A 6,000-nucleotide genomic window follows, 5' to 3' on the forward strand; every position below is an offset into this window, starting at 1 on the left:
ATCCCCAATGGAGAAACGGGTAGATTTCAGGGGTTTAAGAACTTGGAAGGGGAAAAATTACAAATTTATATTTACTAACCTCTAACCATAACTTATTATTCCTTTGATGAGTATAGGCAGCAAGCCTCAGAAGTGGGGGAAGCATCTGTGGTCTTGTCATCAAGAGAAATCACAGATATGGTTTACATCCATCATGAGTTGGAACTATGAAAGTTTGAAGACCCACCACCAACCTCTCTTACTGGACGTAGCTGACCGACTCTGGGCAGCTCTCTACCAAACTGTGAGGTCTCTCGTCCTCACACTGGTGGTCCCAGCAGCTGCACAGCATGTCAGTACTTCCATCACAGTTGTTTATTGATCAGTACGAAGAGGTAGTGAGCAATTGTCACTGTGCAAGTTCTGTAGCGCTGAGTGTTTCAAATGAAAATTTTTAATTCTTGGGAGGCAGTGTAGCCCTTTGTGGCAAGGATATGCACACCAGCTTGTACACGGTGAAACAGGAACGCTCAGGCAGCAGGGACGGATGAGACAGCCATTCAGTTGTGTTACTTAAAATTCCTGTTCAAAGATTTTCCAGGGGTACCTGGGTGGCTCACTGGGTTAAAGCCTCTGCTTTTGGCTCGGGTCCTGATCCCAGGGTGCTGGGATCAAGCACCGCACTGGGCTCTCTGCTCAGTGGGGAGCCTGCTTCCTCCTCTCTCTCTGCCTGCCTCTCTGCCTACTTGTGATCTCTGTCAAATAAATAAATAAATAAAATCTTAAAAAAAAAAGATTTTCCAGTGATAGCGATCATTCACGTTGTTTTCCATGTTCACTTGGGGTCTTTTTTGAGTTCATTCTTCTTGGCTGTTTTTGTCTGTAAACAATGACTATTTTGTTTTTTTTTTTCCCCCAGTCATTTAAACCTCTTGCTTTTATTTTGCTGTATTGTACTCCTACTGTATTTGTTTACTGCAGGAGAGAGAAATTTTAGTACATTAATATAATATACAACTACTGAAAATGACATTCTAGACATCGAAGATACAGAGGTGAATAAGATACAGTTCCCAGCATGAAGGAACCCACAGGTTTGTGGGGCTGTACCTAGATACATTTTTATAAAGATTTTATTTATTTGAGAGAGAGAGTGAGAGAGCACGAGAGAGGGGAGGGTCAGAGGGAGAAGCAGACTCCCCACTGAGCAGGGAACCAGATGCGGGACTTGATCCTGACCTGAGCCAAAGGCAGTCCCTTAACCAACTAAGCCACCCAGGTGCCCTACCTAGATACATTTGAAAACATATATGACAGTATATTTCCAGCTTATTACAAAAACCAAGGAGAATGGAAAAATACTGGAATCACATAAACAAAATGTTAACAGATTTGAATTTGAAGTAGTAGAATCTGTCCTGATTTTTATTTCAGCCTTCTTGCTTATCTGTATTTTGCCATATTTTTTGCAAAGAACATGTATTTCTTTTAAAATAAGGGGGAAAAAACTGTAAAAGTTATCCTGAAATCAAATCTTTCCAGAACTCGCAAAATTTGTTTGGTCCCTTGCCAGTCACTACAAGGAGTTAGTCTTCTGGAAGGAAAGAAACAGGAAACCAGTTCTTACTGCACAGTGTGACAGGCCCAGAGCAGGGCTAAGAGGGAGCAGTCTGGAGAATACGGTATCTCCTAGAGCTCATGTGATTAATCACTGATTTGCAAAATTGAGTGTTAAAGTTTATAAAACATACCTTGCTCTGTCACTTTGGACAATACATTAAGCAAAAGCATGGTAGTGTTCTTGGGAAACACTGCCCAATACAATGGGCCACAAATGCCAACCACATAGAGAATTTAAAATTTTTTTTCTTTTTTTTAATTTTTAATTTTTTAAGTAACATATAATGTATTATTAGCCCCAGGGGTACAGGTCTATGAATCGCCAGGCTTACACACTTCACAGCACTCACCATAGCACATACCTTCCCCAATGTCCATAACCCCACCACCCTCTCCCGACCCCATTCCCCCGGCAACCCTCAGTTTGTTTTGTGAGATTAAGAGTCTCTTATGGTTTGTCTCCCTCCCAATCCTATCTTGTTTCATTTATTCATTTCCTACCCACAACCCCCCCACGTTGCCTCTCAATTTCCTCATATCAGAGAGATCATATGATAATTGTCTTTCTCTGATTGACTTACTTTGCTAAGCATAATACTCTCTAATTCCATCCATGTCATCACAAATGGCAAGATTTCATTTCTTTTGATGGCTGCATAGTATTCCATCATATATATATATATATATATATATATATATATATATATATATATATATATATATATATATACCACATCTTCTTTATCCATTCATCTGTTGATGGACATCTAGGTTCTTTCCATAGTTTGGCTATTGTGGACATTGCTGCTATAAACATTCAGGTGCATGTGCCCATTCAGATCCCTACATTTGTATCTTTAGAGTAAATATCGAGTAGTGTGATTGCTGGGTCATAGGGTAGCTCTATTTTCAACTTTATGAGGAACCTCCATGCTGTTTTCCAGAGTGGCTGCACCTGCTTGCATTCCCACCAACAGTGTAGGAGGGTTCCCCTTTCTCTGCATCCTCGCCAGCATCTGTAATTTCCTGACTTGTTAACTTTAGCCACTCTGACTGGTGTGAGTTGGTATTTCACTGTGGTTTGATTTGTATTTCCCTGATGCCGAGTGATGTGGAGCACTTTTTCACGTGTCTGTTGGCCATCTGGATGTCTTCTTTGCAGAAATGTCTGTTCATGTCTTCTGCCCATTTCTTGATTGGATTATTTGTTCTTTGGATGTTAAATTTGATAAGTTCTTTATAGATTTTGTATACTAGCCCTTTATCTGATATGTTGTTTGCAAATATCTTCTCCCATTCTGTCAGTTGTATTTTGGTTTTGTTGACTATTTCCTTTGCTGTGCAGAAGATTTTGATCTTGATGAAGTCCCAGATGTTCATTTTTGCCCTTGCTTCCTTACCTTTGGAGATGTTCCTAGGAAGAAGTTGCTGCGGCCAAGGTCGAAGAGGTTGCTGCCTGTGTTCTCAAGGATTTTCATGGATTCCTGTCTCACATTGAGGTCTTTCATCCATTTTGAGTCTATTTTGTGTATGGTGTAAGGAAATGGTCCAGTTTCATTCTTCTGCATGTGGCTGTCCAATTTTCCCAACACCATGTGTTGAAGAGACTGTCTTTTTTCCATTGGACATTCTTTCCTGCTTTGTCGAAGATTAGTTGACCATAGAGTTGAGGGTCCATTTCTGGGCTCTCTGTTCTGTTCCATTGATCTATGTGTCTATTTTTGTGCCAGTACCATACTGTCTTAATGATGACAGCTTTGTAATAGAGCTTGAAGTCTGGAATTGTGATGCCACGAACTTTGGCTTTCTTTTTCAATATTCCTCTGGGCTATTCGAGGTCTTTTCTGGTTCCATACAAATTTTAGGATTATTTGTTCCATTTCTTTGAAAAAACTGGATGGGATTTTGATAGGGATTGCATTAAATATGTAGATTGCTTTAGGTAGCATAAACATTTTCACAATGGAATTTCCAATCCATGAGCATGGAACATTTTTCCATTTCTTTGTGTCTTCCTCAATTTCTTTCATGAGTACTTTATAGTTTTCTGAGTATAGATTCTTAGTCTCTTTGGTTAGGTTTATTCCTAGGTATCTTATAGTTTTGGGTGCAATTGTAAATGGAATGGACTCCTTAATTTCTCTTTCTTCTGTCTTGTTGTTGGTGTAGAGAAATGCAACTGATTTCTGTGCATTGATTTTATATCCTGACACTTTACTGAATTCCTGTACAAGTTCTAGCAGTTTTGGAGTGGAGTCTTTTGGGTTTTCCACATAGAGTATCATATCATCTGCGAAGAGTGATAGTTTGACTTCTTCTTTGCCGATTTGGATGCCTTTAATTTCCTTTTGTTGTCTGATTGCTGAGGCTAGGACTTCTAGTACTATGTTGAATAGCAGTGGTGATAACGGACATCCCTGCCGTGTTCCTGACCTTAGCGGAAAAGCTTTCAGTTTTTCTCCATTGAGAATGATATTTGTGGTGGGTTTTTCATAGATGGCTTTGATGATATTGAGGTATGTACCCTCTATCCCTACACTTTGAAGAGTTTTGATCAAGAAAGGATGTTGTACTTTGTCAAATGCTTTTTCAGCATCTATTGAGAGTATGATATGCTTCTTGTTCTTTCTTTTATTAATGTATTGTATCACATTGATTGATTTGTGGATGTTGAACCAACCTTGCAGCCCTGAAATAAATCCCACTTGGTTGTGGTGAATAATCCTTTTAACGTACTGTAAGATCCTATTGGCTAGTATTTTGGTGAGAATTTTTGTATTTGTGTTCATCAAGGATATTGGTCTGTAATTCTCTTTATTGATGGGATCTTTGTCTGGTTTTGGGATCAAGGTAATGCTGCCCTCATAAAACGAGTTTGGAAGTTGTCCTTCCATTTCTATTTTTTGGAACAGTTTCAGGAGAATAGGAATTAGTTCTTTAAATGTTTGGTAGAATTCCCCTGGGAAGCCGTCTGTCTCTGGGCTCTTGTTTGTTTGGAGATTTTTGATGACTGCTTCAATCTCTTTACTGGTTATGGGTCTGTTCAGGTTTTCTGTTTCTTCTTAGTTCAGTTGTGGTAGTTTATATGTCTCTAGGAATGCATCCATTTCTTCCAGATTGTCAAATTTGCTGGCATATAGTTGCTCATAATATATTCTAATAACTGTTTGTATTTCTTTGGTGTTGGTTGTGATCTCTCCTCTTTCATTCATGATTTTACTTATTTGGGTCCTATCTCTTTTCTTTTTGATAAGTCTGGCCAGGGGTTTATCAATCTTACTAATTCTTTTAAAGAACCAGCTCCTAGTTTTGTTGATTTGTTCTGTTTTTTTTTTTTTTTTTTGTTTGTTTGTTTGTTTCTATTTCATAGATTTCTGCTCTGATCTTTTGATCTTTACTATTTCTCTCCTTCTGCTGCGTTTAGGCTTTCTTTGTTCTTTCTCCAGATCCTTTAGGTGTGGGGTTAGGTTGTGTATTTGAGACCTTTCTTGTTTCTTGAGAAAGGCTTGTATCGCAATATATTTTCCTCTCAGGACTGCCTTTGCTGTGTCCCACAGATTTTGAACCATTGTGTTTTCATTATCATTTGTTTCCATGAATTTTTTCAATTATTCTTTAATTTCCTGGTTGACCTGCCACTTCCTGTTGGCAAACGGGAGAAGAATGAGGCACAAACAAGTCAGCTGCAAGAGAAAGGGAGCAGGGGACAACAGTAGAAAAGACTGTTGCCCTGAACAACTCCTCAGTCTTGCTTTTATTAGATAGAAATGGTAACCAACAGAAGAGCCGAAGAAGGCTGAACATGAGTCATAGGCCTTGTAGATAAACAAGAAGGAGGGCAAAATATGTCTGGACAAGCAGTATAAAGTTTATAGTTGAAGAAGCACATTCAAAGGACTTATCTAACTAGCCACAGGCGCTTTTGGGGGGAGAAGGGGGAGATAATGGAAAAGTGAAGCAGGCGGCGTTCAGCCCTGAGCTAGCCGGGCATCCCCCGCTGCTCATCTTCAAGGCCGTATATCATCCTCTCCCCCAAAGACCTGTTGCCAGTATGTGTTTTTCTTAAGGCTATATCTAAATGTGCCTGGTAACTAGTAAAATTTCCCATGGGTTATATTTTAAGTAATACATTGTTCTGAGGGACAGTTGCATTGACCCATTCATTCTTTAGAAGGATGCTCTGTAGCCTCCATGTATTTGGGTTCTTTCCAAATTTCTTCTTGTGATTGAGTTCTAGCTTCAGAGCATTGTGGTCTGAAAATATGCAGGGAATGATCCCAATCTTTTGGTACCAGTTGAGACCTGATTTGTGACCCAGAATGTGATCTATTCTGGAGAATGTTCCATGTGCACTAGAGAAGAATGTGTATTCTGTTGCTTTGGGATGGAATGTTCTGAATA

Source organism: Lutra lutra, chromosome 6 (assembly GCF_902655055.1).
Source record: "Lutra lutra chromosome 6, mLutLut1.2, whole genome shotgun sequence".
Taxonomy (NCBI): Eukaryota; Metazoa; Chordata; class Mammalia; order Carnivora; family Mustelidae; genus Lutra; species Lutra lutra.